The 22,211-nt window shown below is 40.2% G+C and overlaps 1 pseudogene; it reads left to right on the top strand.

Annotated features, from left to right (window-relative positions):
• The first annotated feature begins 1,627 nt into the window (after window positions 1-1,627).
• On the top strand, window positions 1,628-21,958 carry LOC128031615 (HEAT repeat-containing protein 5A-like; annotated as a pseudogene).
• Window positions 21,959-22,211: the final 253 nt, after the last annotated feature.

The following is a 22,211-nucleotide window of genomic DNA, read 5'->3' as shown; positions in this document are numbered from 1 at the left end:
CTGCCTAATGGTTAGCTTTGTTATAATGTCCATAAATGCTGCCTAGGTAGGTAGCTATATATTAGCCAAAAATGCTGTTCAGGTATGCAGCTATTCTATAATGCAGATAAATATAGTTTCATAAAGTAGATATAATAGCCAATAAAAAATAAAGGTCTAGGTAGACGGCGTGTAGGTTTTTTTTTTCGACAGAGCCCGGCTGTGCTTCACAGTTTAGACTGACTCGCGTTTTCTCGCATGCAGATATCTTTGTTATATTATACACAACTTTAATAGGATATACCTCTCTCCCCTGACATTACAATTGATGGATTTATAGCAGGTAATACACATTTGGCTCAGGATATTCTTATTTTAAAGACAGTAAATCGCTGCTTTTGAAGATTTATCTCGCATTAATTTCACACTGAAACTGAATATAAGGAACCAAATTCACATAAGCAATTCCCTTGCAGTTTAAACCTGTAAGTAGACAGCCTGTCTGACTCATCGTGGACCATCCAACAAACCTAAAATAATTACACTATCCCATCCGTTTGGATCCCCCTGACTGGCTCTTTGATGTCCGTATCTCACCCTCTCTTTAATCTGGTTTAAAAGTTGAGATCCATTTAAGGTTTTCTTTTAGTACTTTTAGCTGCATGATCTGCTGGATTCTCTCCAGACTGCGCAGACTCCGTGGACATAATACATATAGGCCTACTTCATAGCAGCGACATATAACTTTTGGAAGAAGGGATGTTTCATTTATAATAAACCCTTTATAAACTGGCATGTTCGCACACACTTGCACATTCAGATTACATAAAGAAGTTATGAAACCAGACATGTAATCAATTCCTTATCAGTAAATGCAGATATGTAGAGTCAAATAAATTGCATAAATTCTTTTTTAAAACATCTTTAGTGTATCCTTTGTGTCTGTTTTCAATCCTTTAGATGGCACAGACCCCCGAATGTGGTTGTCCTTTTTCAAGGGACCCCCCATCCTAAAAGTTAAAAGGCATCTATATATTTTCATTTATAAAGTCCCAATCTGTGCTGTGAAAACAAAAAAAAAAATATATAAGTATTTGCAAAATGTTATTAGAGAATTTAGTTTCTATTACATTTTATTAATTTTCTTTTTTTTCCCTACTTACCATAGTACTGTACAAGGTCTTTTAAGTTAACTAAAACCATTTAAAATAATTATTACTTAAGAGAATATACATTCACTGAAATAAATTAAATTAAAAAATATCCTAAATTAGTTTTATTTTAGCTAGTTGCCACAGCAACAATTTTCTTTTTCATTTAGTTTAACCCCATGTACTAAACTAGCAAAAACTATAACTGAAATAAAAATGTATATAAAAAAAAACTTTAAAATGAAAACGAAAACTGAATAAATTGTTTATTTGTTTGCTTATATATTTATTTTTTTATCATGTATTTATATTCACTTTTTTAGTTTTAAACACTTTTTTTCTGTAAACTTTTCCACGGACCCCTTGCACAAAACCCCATTTAGGGGTTTTAAGTTAAACTTGTGGTTTATGTCAGGGAGGATGAAGGTGTCTGGATGTGAGTGGCGCTGCAGTCGAGCTCTCAGGTGCAAAGCTGGAGTGTGAGAAGAGACAGGAAGATGGAACAAGCTCATAGTTTATTGCTGAACGAGGAAGCCTGCAATCAACTACAAGAGCACCAGAGGGCTGAGTTTGTCTCAGAGTGGCTGCGTTTCCTCAAGAAACTACTCGCTGGCACAGACCGGGTGAGTTGAGGGTGCTGACAATAAGCTCTCAGTTTGAGAAGAGACACTTCTGTCTGTCTCTTTCTTTCTCTCTCTCTCTCTCTCTCTCTCTCTCTCTCTCTCTCTCTCTCTCACAAACACATGCAAGCCTCTTTGAACAGACTGATTATTTGTCTGCCTTTCCACCGGCTGTTTCTCAGCCTGGAATGAACTAGTGATCTGTCTGTCTGGTTCTTATTGGTGAAGTTCCAAGAAACCACAATTAAAGAGCAGCCCTCAGCTATACAGTGAGTCTGCATATATTTGTGTGGCAGGCAAATGTGAAACAGAACAGCTGACGGCGGTACTGACGAGTTCTCCCGGCCCCCCGACTCAATGTCTGGAGTTGGTGTACTGAGTGGGCGACTCCCTCACATGCAGCCTCACTGTGGACCGCTGCACTGACATCATCACAGCAAGGATGACTCGCCCAGCTTCATGCGTACAAGACTGTGAGTGTCATAAATCTGCTCTCCTACATGCACGCGTCACGCACACCCGACGCCTGCGCTGCAGATGATCCACTGCCAGTGAGTTTACTTATTGCTCCCTACAGGGCAGATGTGACCTGTTTGGGTGTGCTGTTTGAGCAACTGGGTCAACTGCTCATCAACTCTTTTAAAGAGACCATGGCAAACCTTCTGAAAGCAACGAAGAGCGCAGAGGTACGTGTGACTTCTGAAAAATCATGCCTTTTCTGACACACAGTTCTGAGGTCAAACAGGTGACTCGGGTGTTTTGAATCATCACATGCAGTATTTTTTATCATGACCATCACAAATTGCTTAGGACTTTTCAGTTAGCTGATGAAGTACACTATTGTTGAAAGTTTTGGGGGTCAGGACTTTTTTTTTTTCAAGTCCTCGAAAATTCTTATGACTGTAGTGTTTATTATAAATGATTTCTCGGTGCACATAATAATTTTCTTTTTTTCATATGCCCTGATAATCTTTAATCAGCTTTCACTTCTCCTTGCAATGACATCTGATCTCGTCTCTGCTGACATGTGCAATAATCTCACTCCTTCAGCAACCCTTCAGTGATCCAGTGACCCAATCAGCGTCCGATGGTCAAATCAATCCTGCTTTAATTTTTTGTTGTTGTCCAAGAAGCTGTTTCACTCGAGTATACATCACAATAAGGAAGAAAGGACGATAACAACTTCAGTTTCATCTAGACTTTAATGTTTTTGATAGAAGCCTGTTATGCTCACCAAGGCTGCAATACAGTAAAACCAGTAATATTATGAAATATTATAACAATTAAAAAAGATTCTTTTCTAAATTAATATATTTATAATAATCATATTTTTCAAACATGTATCAGTTGACTGAAGGCAAAAACACATTTTATTCTTTCTTTATTTTTAACTGACGTTTATATCAACCACAATTCCGTTTATAATATTCTTATTACACTATTATATTCTCACAGTATCACAATATAATTAAGATATGGATCCTAAATGTTAATTTAGTATTTCTTTTAGAGGTTTTAGATGTAGTGTAAACACTTATTCTTCTTTCATTGAATAGCAAATATTATATTATAATGTATTCCAAACAAAAGCTTATATGAATTTTTATTATTATCATTGTTATTTTTGGAAGTGTGGAGTTTGGTGTGTCTTCTTAGTGATGAGAAGTGTCAGAAATTCCCCTGAATATTTCAAATATTACTATAATCACCAGTGTATTTTTGCTTTTTTAGTTTAGAATCTTGAAGTTGTGAAATGAACTATTTTCTTTTTTTTGATAGTGTCTTCTGGCGCTCCAGAGTGAGGCTGTCTTCCTGTGCTCCTCAGAGCTGGAGAATGTGGCCACTCTTTGTTTCCGGGGCTTCGAGGGCTCAAACTATGATGACCGAGTCGCCATCTCAAAACTGCTTGGCACTTTATTAGCATCGGCACTGGAGCCCAGAAAAGCCATAGGTGGGTGGATTTTATTCAGTAATCTCAATAACTTCATCAGAGGACACTGAACTGATCATTTACCCATGGAGATCATGGAGATGAACATCATTCCCTCCTCTCCTCTGTCACCCACATACTGATTTCTTTTTTTTCCTCTCCCACTCGATTCCATCTGTTCTATCGTTTATCCACTCACTCTCTCTCACACGCTTCTCTTCTTTTCATTCTTCCTCCCCTGTTCCTGTGGCTTTGCTCTCAGCTCCGAGGCCAGGCTCTAAGCACAGCTCCCTGGAGGAGGTGATGGAGCTGCTGAGTTCTGGTTTCCTGCGGGTTAGTGGAGCCGGATTCCTGCAGGCCAGTGGAGACATGTTGAAAGGGACCAGCTCAGTCTGCAGAGATGTGCGCGTGGTCATCACACAGGTCGCTAACCCTCCTACAGTCCGGATCCGAATGTTGGTGTTTTGAGTCACTGCATGACTGGCTTTATGTTAAGGGTAAAAAAAACTTAAAAAAAAGAACAAATGAAGGTTATGTAATAATAAAAAAAAAAGTATTTTCTGTCTTTATTTATGTATCAGTTATCTGTTATGCAGAAAAAAGGATTCTCTCTCTTAAACAGACATGTGTGGTGTTTGTGTCCATTGTGGGTGGCGCGTGGCTGGAGAATCACTTCTCCTGTTTTCTTTCTCCTCTCATGGTGTGTGTGTCTCATGGACGGGCGACGCAATACTCAGCAGATGCTGTCTCCTTCATACTGCTGGCCACTCTTGGCACTTTTCTGGGGGAGAAGGCTCAAATCGCTAATGCCAAAGAGATCTGTCAATTGATCAGCAAACAGAAGAGGGTTGTGGGTAAGAAACTCAGCCAAGGGCAAATAGTTAGGTTTCATTGGACATTGAGTTGTCATTTCTGTTCCTGTCAGACGCAGCTCTTCATGAGGGGAACATGGAGATACGTGTGAGTCCTGCGGATGTCACAGTTAGTCAGCATGTGCTGGTATGTGTATAATAATATTATTGGTATTGTAATATAAAATATTGCTGTTTTTACTGTATTTTTGCTCAAATAAATACAGCCTTGGTGAATATATAAGACGTCTTTCAAAATCATTTTTAAGAAGTTTTACTAACTCCAGATTTTGAACAGTAGTGTAGTTTATTATATTGCAATTCTATATTCTGCTCATGCCAATACATTTTAACTCTTGGATGGACAGGATGTTAAGTATTAAATAAATAAGTAGAAATGATGGCCTCATAACGGTAAAAATATTCTGGGAGACAAATATTGCCCTTTAACAAAGTTACAGTAATCTCAAAAATAGCTGTAATATTTTTGTCAATAAAACTGGTGACAAAATCTTGCTCCTAGCACTACACATTTGTGATGCTTTTTTGATGGTCTTATACTGAAGTTTGAACTAGGATCAAAGAAAGATGTTTTTCATGTTCTATAGAAATATCTCTGGATTTTGTGTAAGTGTGTCTGCTCTTTAATAAATGTGTCACAGTAAGGCCTGGATGAAGGAGTGAGCAGAAAATGTGCCTACAGCTGCAGATTCAACACATCCATCCTGCTTCAGAGACACCAGCTTTAAAACAATTTCAGAAAGTGCTCACATTGTAGTCTCTGATGCCTTGAACTTTACTAAAACTGCTTGTTCAATAGTTTCTTTGTTTTGTTTTTCTGACAGGGATGTTGGACACTGTGATCTCTGTTCTTCTTCACCCCAGCCCATCTGCTGGACTGGCTGCCGCCTGGTGCCTGTGGTGTGTTGCTGTAGGGATGCCTGCTCAGGTGGCAGTGTTGCTAGACCGCTGTGCACAGAGACTAAATGCCCTGAAGTCATGACCAGAGGCTGTGGCAGGTTACAGTGCTGTCATCGCAGCTCTTCTGGGAGCCATACAGCATTTTTGGGTGAACTATACATTCAGGAATAGAGCTTTATTCTCTAATGTGCTGGTTTATTTTCTGTTTTCAGATATTTTTTAAACCTCCTTTTTGTTCTTTCTGGTATTTTTATTCAAGGTCTCTCCTTTTCTCTATTTTTTACATGCACCAGTCCATCTGCTGATTTACTCCCTTGACATCGCAGTAATAAACTTTGTTTTAGGTTCTTTACTGTTGACTCCTAATAGTAATAAACAGGATGTTTGGTCTTCATAGCTTATTTCATCTCCTTTATAGCAGTAAAGAGTCTGGTGGTGCACTTCGAGTGTATCAGATCCTCACAATGGTTCAGCCTAAAAGATATGAAGGTCAGCAAATTCTGAAATGAGGAAGTTCATTGGACTAGATGTGTTGATGTTTTATGCATTTTAATCAAGACTCACAGTATGTGTTAATAAAAAAGTTTGAATTGTCAGAATTACAGCAGAAATACAAAAGAAAATATATTGATTGGGAGCTGGGGGATTTTGTGTTAGACAGTTGGGGACTTTCAAGTCAAAAAGGTTCAGTTTGGTTCACCCTATCAGGGTTTGGTTTGTGATAATGGCTGGCTGACTGTACATTATCCCTTACTTAATGTGCTACAGAAACAGTACATGTAAGTCACCCATGTTTATTATGCTTTGAAATTTAAGAAAGCTGTTTAGGATACTTATTTTCCTATCCTACAGTAACATATGACAATTGGACTGTTTGATTACACAAATATGTATTTATTTGTTTATTGTGGTTTTTTGTGTTGTGCTGGCTCAGAGAGCTTTTGAAGCAGCTGCTGAATGATCTGACCGGGCCAGAAATCACAGCATGTGCTGACCTGAACCTGCTACCCTCCCTGTGCTGCAGCCAAGACCTGGCACTGCAGGATGTGGATCAGCACTACATTGAGGAACAGGTCAGATCACAGCCTAATCATCAAAGAAATAGCCTTGTTAATGTGCAGTCAATGCTTAGTTACTGCACACTTCATTTTGAATCTCATTGTGTTTTCTGTCTGTTTAAAGCTCCATGGTTGTTCAGGAGGTAGGGTACCATCTTTGAGAAAGCCCAGGAAGTTCCTACCCCCCTCCCTCAAGCCTCTGCTTTAACAGCAGCAGCTCTCCAGCTGTTTGAGGGGATTTCCCCCCACCTGGGAATTCAGCAGAAGTACGTCCACTGTCTCCACAGAGACTCCTTTCAGAGGGCTGCTTGAGTGTTGTGGTTTCTGTCATTCATTTTTATGCTGTCGCTGTTTGATTGGAGTGCTTTTAGTTCAGTTCTTTTGAAAGAAAACACTTCAGTTCAATAAGTTCCTTTATACAGGACCTTTATTTAAGCAGTACGCTTCATAATGCTTCACATGTGCAAATGAACAGGTAATGAATGAATGATGATGAATAGTTAAAATTCTCAGATGAAGCTGGCTATTTACTAGTTTATTTCCCTCAACTCTATAGTGGCTTTCATTTACCTAATGTTGCATTCCAGTTTATGAATGATCTATGTAGTTTGTTTGTTTGTTTTATGGTACATTCCCTAAAACGTGAATGTACTAATGTTAACCAACATAACCTTTTAAAAGATATTTAGATATTAGGAGTAAATGATAGTTTTACTGATAGTGAATGCTTGTGGGAACTGGCTTTGAAGAGGTCCAGAGACGTTTTTGAAGCACTTTCTTATGCAGCCTAGCCAAATTTACATCCAGACATCTGCATGCATTTGCATAATTGGGGTTTGTTCTGGCCATGTCCCATGCATTATTAAACATAGCAGTGGAGAGAAAATGATTCTGATCATATGGGGCCATCAGTCCGCTTGCAGTTCATCTTTCATCCCACTAGCAGCTTGTCTAGATTATTATTTTTTTAATGTTTGTTTTATTGTTAGAAGTGCAACAAAGATAACATTTTTTTTAATCTAGATTTTTACAGTTTTACAATTTTATATCTGTTTCAAAGAGGATTTTTAGAGAAGAACAGCTTTGTGTCACGGTTTACGCTGCCGGAAGGAACACGGAGCCGAGGATAAACGAAATAAGGTTTTATTATCCAACATAGGAGTTATCCAAACATGGATCACAGATGAAGACACACGTAAGTAGCTCGTGAGTATCAAGTAGTGAGCGAGTAACAAGTTGATAACAAGTAACCAGTTGATGACAAGTAGACCCGACAAAACAGAACTGAAAGGACAAGGCTTATGTACAGAGGATAATGGGGAAACACAGGTGGATGGAATCACTAAATTAACACACATGAGGAAGAGAATAGACACACCTGGGAACTAATTAAACCAAACACGGAAGACAGAAACTGGGTCACAGGGGCAAAAACACTAAATGAGTCCAGGTGTGTGACAGTACTCCCCCCTCCCTGTAGGTGCGTCCTCGCACCGTAGAAACAACCAAGGAAGGCGTGTGTGGGAACTTGGGAGGAGGTTCTGGTGGAGGACGGACTCCCAGGAGGGGGCCAGCAGACAGGGACCACGGAGGAAGGAGCCAGGGAGGAGACGACGGAGGGAGGAGCCAGGGAGGAGACAGGAGCAGGAGGAGCCAGATGGTCCACCAGAGACCAGCCAGGACGGAGATCCAAGGTGGAGTCGACGGCGGGAGGAGCCATGGTGAAGGAGGGGTCGACGACACCAGGGGGCCGACAGGCGGAGACTGCACCGGTGGGTGAGGAGCCCAAGATGGAGCAGCACAGCCGCAGAGCCAGGGGGACGTCGAGGATCCGGAGGGCCTCGGTGGAGCAGAAGGCTCAGGCGACCAAGGCGGAGGCAGGGTCCTGGCAGACCGCTGTGGAGCCGGAGCGACCGAGGATGGAGGTGGAACCGGAGGGAAGGAAGAGCCTGACAAAGCCGGAGGGATGGAGTGACGAGGTGGAACCAGAGGAGAGGAGTTCCGAGGTGGCGGATGGTCGACGACTGACCAAGGTGGAGCCGGAGGGACGAGGGAGCCCGGTGGAGCAGGTGGGATGACAGGCCACGGTGGAGACGAGGGAGCTAAGAGCCAAGGCGGAGCCGCTGGGTCGAAGGACCGAGGAGGAGTCCAGGGCTCGGAGGCTGGAGGCGGAGACAGGGCCTTAACGCACCAAGGCAGAGCTGGAGACTGGCAGTCCAGTGGCGAACCATCGCGCCCCGATGGCGCGGACTGAGGGTGAGCTGCGGGACTGACTGGCACCAGCAGGGATGGCGAGGAACTGGCTGGTCTAGGAGGAGGACAGAGAGGAAGGATGGGAGGAAGGACAGGAGGATCAGGGCTAGACGGAACCAGCGAAAGTGGAGTAGAGGGACCAGCAGGTTTGGGAGGAGGTGGGAGAGGGAGGCTGGGAGGGAATACAGGAGACACAGAAGGTTCAGGGCTGGGCGGAACCAGCGGAGAGACAGAAGATTCAGGGCTGGGCGGAACCAGCGGAGAGACAGAAGATTCAGAGCTGGGCGGAACCAGCGGACACACAGAAGATTCATGTCTGGATGGAACCAGCGGACACACAGAAGATTCATGTCTGGATGGAACCCGCGGAAATGGAGCAGAGGAAATGACTGGAGGAGGGAGGAGTGGGAGAGTGAGAGGGCAAACAGGGGAGTCAGGGCTGGACGGAACCAGCGGAGAAACAGGAAAATTAGGGATTACCTCCATAGACCAGTCCATCAGATCCAGAACTTGCTCCATATGATCTTCAGAGACTGCATACAGCTCACCCTCAGTCGCAGGAGTGTGGGCAGGGCTTTCCTCCACGCCCTCGATCTCCACTAGGACTCCCACGATGCACGGTGTTGCCGGCTCACACACCTGGTCAGTCGCGCTCTCGAGATCCTGTTCCCTGTCAGTGGATGGCTCGGGCTCTGCGGCTGCGGTGTGATGGTGGCTGGCTGGTCTCTGGGTCGGGAGTGGGGCTGGCGAGGTCCTCTATGGGGCAGACGGTGAGAGGTGAACCATTTCTCGCCAGAGTCCACTCCACGAATGCAGCGAAATCCTCCCGAGGACCATCTTCGGACGACAACGCTCTGCACTTGGAGTTCAGGCTGGCGTTGTAGAAAGCGCAGAGCGTGTCGTCCGGGTAGCTGGTGGCATTAGCTAACAGAAGGAACCGTCTGGTGTGGTCCTCGAGAGAGCGTCCTTCCTGCTCCAGCATGAGGAGGAGGAATCCGGGGCTAGAGAGGGGATCCATCAACACTACGAAACAAAAAGACTGAAAAAACGAAAACAAAACGGAGGGAAAGACACGCAGTTTTCTATTTTCTTTTGGGTCGGGTCTTCGGTCACGGTTTACGCTGCCGGAAGGAACACGGAGCCGAGGATAAACGAAATAAGGTTTTATTATCCAACATAGGAGTTATCCAAACATGGATCACAGAGGAAGACACACGTAAGTAGCTCGTGAGTATCAAGTAGTGAGCGAGTAACAAGTTGATAACAAGTAACCAGTTGATGACAAGTAGACCCGACAAAACAGAACTGAAAGGACAAGGCTTATGTACAGAGGATAATGGGGAAACACAGGTGGATGGAATCACTAAATTAACACACATGAGGAAGAGAATAGACACACCTGGGAACTAATCAAACCAAACACGGAAGACAGAAACTGGGTCACAGGGGCAAAAACACTAAATGAGTCCAGGGGCCCTATTTTAACGATCTGAAACGCAAGTGTCAAAGCGCGAAGCGCAAGTAACTTTGTGGGCGGGTCTCGGCGCTGTTGCTATTTTCCCGGCGGGATAAATGGCTCTTGCGCCCGGCGCAAATCTAAAATGGGTTGGTCTGAAGTAGCTTCATTATTCATAGGTGTGGTTTGGGCGTAATGTGAAATAAACCAATCGGAGCGTCATCCAACATTCCCTTTAAAAGCAGGTGCGCAAGTTCCATTATGGATTGCTATTATTATGGCGTATTTACCAGGCGCACGCCAAGAGCGGTTCACAGCCGAGGAGACTGATGTTCTTGTAAGAGCAGTGAAAGACAGAGAAGTTGTGTTGTGTGGGGATGGGAAAAACCCACCCAAAATAGCGTCGGTTAAACAGGCGTGGGAGGAAATAGCCACAATTGTTTCATCGATTTTTTTTTTCCTGGTTCTTGACGGACAAACAAATTTGTCAGATGTCCTTATATACATATATGTCTTGCCACTATCGGGCAAACAGGTCTGATCCTTAATTACTACAATTAGCCTGAATAATTTGTAAGCAAGATTTCACAATGATTTCCGACATCTCATGTGTTAATATTTTTTTAGTGTAACAATTTATGATTTGCAAAAATAACTGTTGCATCTGTGTAGATTACATGAGCAAAGTGTATGCGCGTTGTGCACGCTATAGCCTACATTATGGTCAAGCTTGCGCCCTTAAAATAGCATAATGAACAACGCGCAACGCGCCACTGACTTTAGACTAGGTTTTTTCTGGTCAGTGGCGCAATTGTTTAATGGAACAGCAAAATAGCACCAGGGATTGTTTGCGCCGGAACACGCCTCCTTTTTTGCGCTGAACCGCCCAGGGAGCGCAAGTTCATTCACTAGTTTAGCGATGTGCTTCTGTGGAGGGAAAAGCGCGCTTTGCGCGGGTGCAAAATAGGAATGACACATGCGTCGGTGTACAAAGTCAATTGCGCTGGGTGCAAGATAGGGCCCCAGGTGTGTGACACTTTGAAATCATAAACAACAAATTTTTTAAACTATAATGGATAGATGAATGACTGAAATAATGTCAGTGCTTTAATCATGCTATTTTCATAAAAAAAAAAGTTTAGATTTCATAAACAACATGACAATGCCCTTTTTTCGGGTATCTAGTGAATTAAATACTCGCCAAAAATGCATTTACACCTTTTTTATTTTCACTTATTTTCTTTTAATTTAGGTCTTTGTGGATGATTATGATTGAAAATTAATACGCCTCACAGTGCAAAACATTTACCATGAAGGAATGCTAAAAGCCAAAAATCTGTAATTATAAATAAATCTCGGCATCCAAACATTGTGATTTATGGTATGGATATTTATTTTAAGTAGTTATTTATTATTAGTGGTTTTAGAGTTTAATTTGTCATTTGCTTCATCGAATTCTCACTTAATCTAAATGATGTAACTGTGGCATAAACAGTTCACCCAAATATATCCAATATCAACAAAGTATGTAATATTGGCTGATAAACTGGTACATACATATACTGCATCTCTAGGGAAAATATTCCAACCAAGTACATTTGTTGTATTTCCCAGGGCTTAGTTCCTAGAGCAGTTCTGTGAGTTTGTGCATCAGCTGAAAGGAGCCCGGCAGGAGACTGTTCAAATCCATGTAGCTGCTGCTTTCTGCTGCACTTTGAAGGTAAGAAGCCATTTAAAATCACTGCATTCACACCATGTTAAGACACTTTGTTTCTCTCCCCCTGTCCTTCTTTTGCCATATAGTGTTTGGCATCAAGTCGGAGGGAATTGGGGTCAGAGGAGGTTCAAAGACCAGCACTGTCTCTCCTATTGGGGGCGCTAGAGGGCCCAAACCCTCTGTTGCGTTGCATGGCTGTGGAGGGTTTAGCCAGGCTTGTGGAAGTTCTTAATAACCCCAGTTTCACTGTTTCCATCACACTTATGAGCTTTGACAAGTGCGTGCATGACAAGTTTAGTGTAAAAAAAAAAGAATATGGTTTTGAAATTAATGTAAATGTGTTTTAGACTGAAGACAGCGAGTGATGCTTTGGCACTCGGCGCTGTCTACCGTTACCTAAGTGGGATTAGCTTCCCTCACTACCTTAGTGCCTGTGTTGGGGTCCTGTTCACCCTGTCCCAGGACAGGACCTCACCTGAAGTTCAGGTCTGTTCACAGACCACATGACTGTTTATTATCACTATAATAAATAAATCAGGATACCATTGATGTGCTTTCTTATATAGAGGGTGGTCAGGAAGACCAATGCACTAACCTTTCACTGAACTATTTGCTTGTATGCAGATGTGGGCTCTCCATGCTCTTTTCACGGTTGTGGATCTAGCAGGCACTTTGTACCACAGTCACTTGGAGGCTAGTTTCAATCTGCTGCAACGTTTGCTGCTCTCAACGCCACACACACATGTGGAAGTACAGCAAAGCCTGGGCCGCTGATTTAATACCCTCATCACCTCCGTGGGACATGATATGCAAGGTGCTCACATTTATTTACCCATAGACACACTCACACATTGTCATCATGCAGGTGAGACCTTTACACACTCTTTTCTCTCTGCTAATTTAATGTAAACTGTCCCCAGGTGAGGGTGCAGGTGTGTGTGCAGTGAGGAGCTCGTGTTTGGTGGGCTGTGCTGTGATGCAGGACACTTGGGACAGTCTGGTCTCTTGCCTCCAGAAGCTGCAGATTTGTCAATCTGGCCGGCCTGGTGCCCAGTCTCTGAGTTCATCATCAATGCACTTAACACTCATAATCATCCTGAACAACAGACATTTAACTGAACACATTTCTGATAAATTACACACAGTGGACAAATAATATTTGTTTGACCAGAATTCGATAAAAATGTTAATGATAGGCTGTTATATTATTGGTTAATATACATTTTCACCCCCTAGCAGCTTGAGTTATCAGCAAAAATGTAAAGTAGGTTCTAAAGTGGATAAATAGAAATGAAAGGTTATGAAAGATTTTTTTTTTTTCATTTTGAGACAAACAATGAATTATGCACTCAACCAAGGAAAGATACTTTTTTCAAGTTGTCTCTAATTGTTACAGTGTTTATTTAGGGTAAATGTAGAAGCAGAATTTCAGTTTGGTTTAGGCAGATGGTTTGAAAAGACTTTTTCCATAAAGGAATAGTAGATATTAACATCCTGGCAGATGTTTACAAGGTAATAATTATTTTCATTTAATGGCAGATAACCAATAATTAAATTGATATATTAAATGAAAAAATTAATGAAATGAAATCGGAGTGAGTGTTCAGGGGCCTGGCTTTGCCCTCATCTGTAGTTACCGTGATGTTTTCGGCTTTCTTGTACATGAAGTCTTATTGGATTCTTCTTTGTTGGTATGTTTAGTCTGTCTCTCTGCTGTCACGCTATTTTATTCCCTTCCTTTGTTTGCACTTCATATTCCCTTTTTTCTCTTGCGTCTCTCTCTGTATAATTACGCTCTGTTGTCGTCCTGTCATTTCCCCAGTGTGAAACTAACTCAAGAAGGGTCTGGTTTTGAGCTTCAGCAGAAGACATTGGCACTGCCTCTAACTGCAGGGCTAATGCCAAGGATTAGGTTCGCTTGGCTTGTTCTTTTCTAACACTGACCACCCACACAGTGCACATGACATCCACATCCACAGCTGTGGCCTCATGCCAATTCAAGCAATTAGCTTTATTACTATAAGAGCTTCAGTCCATTGCTCTCTCTCTCTCCCTTTCTCTGTTTCTCACACAACTGCGCGCACACACACACACACTCACAAGTTTCGACATTGTTAGACAGTAGTTGAGAAAAAACACACTTTGTTTTACATACTCTATTTTTAAATGGTTTGATCTATAGTTCTGTTCTTTTCAAACAGTTTGCTCGTCACATCATTTAAAGCTCCAAACAAGCCTTGACAGTAGCCCTGCTGTCCCTTTCTTCTCTCCCTCTGTCCTTCTCTAAACTGAAAGAGCGTTTGTGTGGGATCATTTGGACATAACTAAACTAACTTTGATGTGAACGCAGCTGTCTGCTGAAGTGTTTTCTGCACTTTTGTCTGGATTATGTTGTGGAAAATGTGATGAAGTGATTATCACATTTGAAATGTGCTCATTTTCTGAATTCATCTACTTGCTCTCAGTCTGAACTTTTATGTTTTATATTATAAATAATATAATTATAATATTATTATAATATTATCTCAGAGGTGTGCTGTATGATTAAATAATTTCAGCCAGTTTTTATTTTTATTTCACAAGACTTGATTCACAACTCATTGTTGGTAGTCGTAAGACTATACGAATATAAAGATCTTATGTAATATTTCATCTCAGGACACTTTATCTCCTTTATCTTAAGTGAAATATGTTTTAATCCTATTCAGGATTCAGGAAAAGGCCTTGGGATTGGCTTAAAATGTTGTGAACTTTGTGTACAGGTTCATGACAAATTGTTTTTATCAGTGTTTTGTTAGTTTGACTTGCTAACAGTTGCGTCCTTTGAGTATTGAGTTTTTCATGGTCTTATTCTTACGACTCAGTTGCAGCTGCTGCTGTAGAAACTCAACAGGAGGAGGATGGAGATCGATGACCACTCCTCTGCATTCCTCGCAAAGGCTGGTCCACTCGTGTGTTTTCTATGGAGTGTGTGTGTGTTGTATAATAGCACAGTGTGAGAATGGAGACAGGGCTCACTTCAACATGACACTTGCTCAAGAACAGCGTTTACATGAATCTGCAGGTTAGACACGTCACTTCTGTTGTTAGATTTTTTTTCCATTCTTATCCAAATTCCTTGTGTATTTGCTGTGACTGTATACTGGGATGTCTTTTTTGATGTATTCAGTAAATCACTGGATCTTAGCGCCACCTTCTGGATTGATTTATATACATTTGTTAACACTGTTAATACCAGCACCCCTTCTGTCTCTCAGATTTCCTGGTTCTCCACTTGGCGGACCGCATGGCTTTCATAGCAGCCACAGACCACAGGGATCAGCTCCGACTGGCTGGTTTACAAACACTGCTGGTCACTATCCAGAAATTCTTCAGTGTGCCAAAGCCTGAGTTCCCTGGACATGTCATTCTGGAGCCATGTCAAGCAATGTGAGCATGAACTTAGTCCTATTCAGCCAGTATTAAAATCAACTTTGTACACTTTCATATGTCCAGAAAAGTGTTGAAAGAACGCAATTGCTTGGCTAGAACAAACTTAAATAGGATATTTCCTAAATGCCTTTGAATGAATGATCCTTATTGCAAATGTAATTGTAGGAAGCAGGCCCCTGCAAACTGTTCATTTATTTTTATGTATGGACCCTTTTTTCTCACATTTTTATTGATTGATTGGTTGTGCTGAAATTTCCTAAACATACCACTTCTGGTTCTCAACTTCAGGAGAAGATTGATGGAAAATATTAACAGAAACCCCGACTTCATCACATCTTATAATATATGTAATATTGTAATATGTTATTTTATAGGAAGTTAAATTAATTGTGTATAAAAAATAAGATATCTAATTCAAAATAACATTTTGTTGAATTATCATTATTATTATTCAATTTAATCATTATTAAATGATTAGTTATAGGCACAAATGTAGCTTTTCCAGTTTCAGACAAACATTATGAGAACTTCGTTGCAACACCAGTTGTTTATGTATTTTGAAGACTGCCCGCTAAACTAGAGGATATTTGAACTTTATGTTCTGAGCTGTAGAGTAAAGCTGTTATTCTTAGAACCCCTCAGAAGTACCTGAGCTTATTCATCAGTCTCTTGGTACTTAGTGCATGTGCATGTCTGTGTGCATGCATGTGAGAAACTGTATCTCTTACACTACATAAGGTTATCTGTGTGCATAGTGGGGGGCCTCGTTTCAAACAGTGATGTCGTGAAACATCTTCGGTATCGTGCTAGAATGTTGTACACTTAATTTAGGCGTAATAAACTTACACAGTCAAGTTTGGTTGCAGGCCATCAATCCTGTATAGTATATAAAATGACTGGACAATAAAAAGTACAGTAATGTTCAAAGGTTTTGGTTCAGTAAGATGTTTTTAAAGTATCCCTTTTGCTCACCAAGGCTGCATTTATTTGATAAAAAATGCAGAAAAACAGAAATAACTGTATTTTGTTTTAAAATAATAATATATTTTATATAATATATTAAAACAATTTATTCCTGTGATGTCATTACTCCAGTCTTCAGTTTTACATGATGCTTTAGAAACCATTCTAATATGTTTATTTGGTACTCAATAAATATTTATTTTTATTATTGATTTTGATACACAAAAATAGCAGGTGTGTTTTGTGGGAAAAGAACAGCAATTTGAAAAGTTTTTACTGTCACTTTTGAATTAATGTGTCTTTGCTTAATAGGGAAATATATATATATATATATATATATATATATATATATATATATATATATATATATATATATATATATATATATATATATATATATGTCTCCAAAATTCCAGTGGCAGTGTATGTACAGGTGTGAATCCATTTTTTTTTACTAATTTTGCATTGACGTTTCATTTAATGAATGTATACATTGAAGTAAAAGTTCTGAACACTTTATTTTTATTTTCCACAATTTAAATTAATATAAAATCTATGAAATGGCATAAATGGAAGTATGCAGCATCTAAGCTATATTTTATATTGCCATTGTCCCAGCCACTATTATAAGATGCATCCTTGGAACAGTATTGAAACAGGTACAGTATGTTATGGGCACCTATTGACTTATTCACACTCTTGTTTTTTATTTGAATAAATTTTTTGTATAGACATCCAAACATAGGTACGACTTATCTACAGTACTTATTTTAGCATAAACTTTTAGATCAGAAGGCAAACATTTGATTGGGCTGGTTTAAATACTGAATGTTGTTTGATGTTGTAAGTTGGAGCTGCACTCAAAGACCTGCCTTCCATGTGGATGCCCCTCCTAAAGTCTGCCAGGTGTGCTGTTTAAAGAACTTAACCATTGTTATCTATAATGATGCACTTTTCTGTTCCTTTGCGTTTACCAGCAAATTCCATGTAACCCAACACTGTTTCAAATCTTAAGTTATATATTTTGTCACGGTCAAATTTGGGCATCCCAAATATGTTCCTTTTGTAGCATGAAAATTCCCAAAACAATCTTTTACACTTTAACCTCTTGAACCTGCTTCATGCTTGTTTTCAAGTATCTCGAGTTGACGTGAGTTCATCTGATCTAGTTTCTTTTTGTTGCCATTCAGGTTTGCAGTGCATGGATCGCCAGTGGGGTCATCAGCGACCTGCGTGACCTGAGAAGGGTACATCAGCTTTTGGCTTCCTCTCTCGCCAAAGCTCAAAGCCTGGGAAGAGGTACTGAACACCATCACACAAATATAAATTTTGTTAATTTTTCACACTCACCTGTGTCTGAGTAAATCTATGTGTCTGTACAGGTGTATATCACAGCGGTACAGGGCTCCGGGCAGCCATCTTCAGCAGCAGAATGATGAGGCTGGGACTGCAGGTCCAGCAGGGGCTGGATTGCTCAAACTGGTCCAGACTGAGCCGCCTGTGGCTGGCTGCCCTTCAGGACCATGCCCTGCTCACCCTGCCCTCACAATACTCCAGTCAGCTCCCCTCCACAGGTCACCACTCACACTCTGTTTCCCAGATCACACACCTACCTAATGGAAAATAAGTAGATATACTTCTTTATTATTAGATTTGATATTAGTGTTATGAAAAATAACTGTGTCTAATGTATGTGCTTCTAGTGCAACCAGATAAATATAAATTAAATAAAATAAAAACTCATACCATTATTACATTTAGGATTCTTTGATGAATTGTTCAAAAGAACAGAATTTATTTGAAAAGGTACACTTTTTGATATTACAAGTGTCTGTACTGTCACCTTGTATCAATTTAATGCATCCTTGCTGAGTAAAGGTATAATATAAACCCAAACTTTTGAATAGTAGTTTAATTTTAAAATTAGTAATTTAAACATACAGATTGTTCAGCTGTCAGACGTATTTTTGTTTTTCAGAAAAAAAAAACCTCAGTAGACAAAAAACAGTAATAAAACAGTTTTGAAAGTTGTGCCATTGTAAATACTGTAAGTCTGTAATGTATTGAGATTTGTGTTTTGGGAATTGTTTTCCCCATGTGCTCAATGTTTAGTTTATTTTTTTTTCTAGTTTGTCTCTCCTGTTAGTCACTCTATGTTCCTGACAAGTGTATGGTGTTTTCTCTGTAGGCTTTGAGTGTGGAGCTGCTCAGCATTCACTCGGGAATCTCCCAGCATTCAACCGGCTGTGCTGGAACTGGTGAAACAGATTGTTTGTGCTGCTCCAGATTATGTCAAAGAGAAATGTCGCAGCGCAGAGGGTAAGTTTCTAGAGCTACTTTGGCTCAAACAGTGTAAAGCATAAATAACCCTCTGAATTCATCTTTGTCTGCTGTATTGGGTCAGTTGATGATGGTGCAGCAGAGAAGGAAACTATTCCTGAGTTTGGTGATGGGTTAGACACTAGTCTCTCTTGTGAGAAAGCTTCCATAGCTCAGCCCCAAACTGGCTGGCAGCCCTACAGGGCATTGAGGACAGACCTGCTCCCTCAGCAACACTGACTGTAGACTCGTCACATCTGCTCAGAACTGCCCTCCATCTGTTCACCAGAGGGTAAGAGGTCCAGAGAATTAATGCGGCCATAGCAGCTTTCAAATTATGAGAAAATCATTCCTCCAGCCCATTTTCATTTTCTTTAGTAAATTTAGGAATTACACTTTTTTTTATCTTATTCTATTAGAAGGTTACGTTACATGAAACAAAATACAGTTCGTTTGGTTTTGTCCTCTATCAAACATTTTGTTAGACTTTAATATGAAATGTCTCTCTTTTTTATTTGTTATGAATCTATGAATAATCCGAAATCTGACAGTGTTTTATTCTTCTCTCCACAGTGCTCTATCTGCTGCTGGGGGTGTTGAGAGAGGCGGTGAAGGGCTCTGTCGGAGCAGAGAGTGGACAGCTGGTACCAGGCATCCTGCAGGCTCATGAGCAGAGCTAAGATGAGTCTTGGGCCTGGACTGAACTGCTGCGATGTGCACCGCATACAGGTAGTTCTCCGTCATCTCTCTCATCAAACACAATCTGTCTGTGTGTGTGTTCAACATGTTTATTTGGGGAACAGTCTCTGGTTTTTCATGGATTGTTTTGGATGGATAAAATGGAGCCTGGAGTAGATGAGGTCACCGTGTTGACATCTCTCACCATCTTCCTGCTGTACGCCAGTGCTGAGGAGACCACAGTTGAGTCCCTGCAGACGTGCTGCATCCAGACATTCAGAGCCAGTCTGGAATCTAAGGACCCTGTGGTAAGTGAAGAGGGATTTTTACACTACAGTTCCAAAGCTTGGGGTCAATTTTTTATTATTTTTTATAGTACTTTCTTTCAGCATGGACACTTTAAATTGATCAAAAAAAGACTTTTACAAATATATGCAAATAAAGCATTAAAGTTCCCATAAAAAATATCAAGCAGCACGACTATTTTTCAACATTGATAATAATAAGAAATGTTTTGTTTGAGTAGCAAATCAGCATGATTTCTGAAGGATCATGTGACACTGAAGACTGGAGTAATGATTCTGAAAATTAACCTTTACCCTAACAGGAATAAATCACACGTTAAAATGATTAATATAGAAAACAGTTCTTTTAAATTGAAATATTTTACACTATTACTGTTTTGCTGTATTTCTGATCAAATAGATGCAGCCTTGTTAAGCAGAAGAGACTTTTTTTAAAACATTTTTAAACTATTTTACCGACCCCAAACATTTTGAACAGTAATATCTGTCTATTTAAATGAGGATCTTTGCTACAATTCCTAAAGAAGAAAAAAACTGTTGAGTATTCTTCTCTACTCTCTTGTTCTCTAGCCATTTCCCATTAAGGTGCTGAGCAGAAGTTATCAGTTGCTCGTATCTTTATTCCAAGGCCCAGCACCGGTGAACCAGGCCATTTATTCTAGCTCTGGGTGGCTATTTGGTGTCACAACTGCAGGAGGTTGAAAAGAGTCGTCTGCAAGGCCCAGCAGAGCTACAGGCCGTGCAAGATGCCATCCGAGCCCTGGAAGCACTAGTGTTTGCTGCTGATGAAACCCACTGTAAGTGACTGGAAATCTTTACAAGTTATAGCCCCAAACAACTAAGTTATGATATCATAAAATAAAACCAAGAAGAATTAATTATGAATGTCTTTTTTTTTTATTACTCTTAGCGAAATATTATAGTGTTGTATAGAATCAGACTCAATATTATAAGGACACCAAGCACTGAGTATGTGTTTTAACCTTGCAGGTCTACAGCTGGTGGCTGTGCTGCTGCTCGTCCTCATCTCTCTCCAGCTTGATGAGAATGCTTTGGCATCGGCTCCGGCAGCCTCTCACTCACTGCACGAGTCTGCTTTAGGAGACCTCATGCGGATGGGCCCCCAGCACTCGGCTGTCTTCAATGCACTGATGGCCTCCACCCCGCACATGGAAGCCAGGCTGGAGGCAGCCGTCAAGGGCAACAAGGAGAGCATGAACACTAAGGCACAAACAACTCGGATCATTAGCAAAAACACGCCAAGCATTCAACTAAAGATCAGTTTCCTGTGAATGCTCCTGACTGGATATGATACGAGTATTATGATTTTAATGAATGTTGAGGTGGATCACTAGATAAAATTAATAATGCATTTCAAAGTTTTCAAGATGAACGTAAGTGTCACTGTTCACTTTCTATAATTGTGCAATCTTGAGGAGGTGTTGTAATCAGCTTTGTTTTTAAAGATAAATCAATTTAAAATTAGTTTTTAGTAATTGTAGTCAGTTTTACAACTGCATTAACCTCTATGAGGAACTTAATACATATTTACTCAGAAAATAAGGTGAAGTGTGTTTCACAAAAAGCAGAACAGCTGAACCATGGGAGTGAATTTTATACGACTAACATTTATATAAACATTTTGCTAGTTTTAATGGTTACCTTGCTGCAGCTCACAGTTCAACCTGACCAACTGCACTGCTGGTAATCAGTTATCTGCTGACTTTACATATACAGTTCTAGTGCATTTAAATATTGTACATTTAACATATATGAAATATTTTTAAGTTGCTTAGAGATAGTTGTATGTGTTCTGAATGCATATTCATGATAAAGCATTACAAACAGATATTTGCATGGCATCACTGCACTGAAATGTGAATATACCTGCAGTACGCATTCATATGGAAGTCTATTTCTGCCACATAAGAAAATAAAATCTTGGTATTTTGGTATTTTGGAGACAATAAGTCAAAATTTTGACATACTAAGTTGAAACTGAGTAATGAAGTATTTTATATATATATATTTGACTTTTCATAATTTTCACTTCATCAAATAATTTAATTTTTCATGTCGATTTTGACTCATAACAGTTAATATTTTTCACTGTCAATATCAATTTGTATCGCACTAAAAACAAGTTTCAATGCAAAGTTTTTCAGTTTTTCAGCTAATATTGGACCATTGTTTATTGCCTGTTCCTATAAACTTAAGCTGCTGCTTTCTGCTAGAAGCAGTGATGATCAAGTGCAATTATGCATTTGTAACTGTACTATATATGTTGCATGTTGTAAAATGTACAAATTAAAAATTAGGGCAAGATTGACATTTATTTTCTGAATATACTGGAAGAATACAATCTAGTTTTGCTTCAAGAGTTGCATTGGTTTTAATTCACAGTAGAACCTGGAATATGTCCTTATTTGGACATGTCCAGTCTGCTAGGATCACTAGATAAAATGAATAATGCATTTCAAAGTTTTCAAGATGAACGTTTTGCCTACTAAAACAGTGCTTGATTTCAGAGAGTAAGTGTCACTGTTTACTTTCTACAATTGTGCAATCTAGGTGAATG

The sequence above is a fragment of the Carassius gibelio genome, chromosome A17 (assembly GCF_023724105.1).
Source record: "Carassius gibelio isolate Cgi1373 ecotype wild population from Czech Republic chromosome A17, carGib1.2-hapl.c, whole genome shotgun sequence".
In the NCBI taxonomy this organism is placed as follows: Eukaryota; Metazoa; Chordata; class Actinopteri; order Cypriniformes; family Cyprinidae; genus Carassius; species Carassius gibelio.
This window is presented reverse-complemented; position numbering and strand designations above follow the sequence as displayed.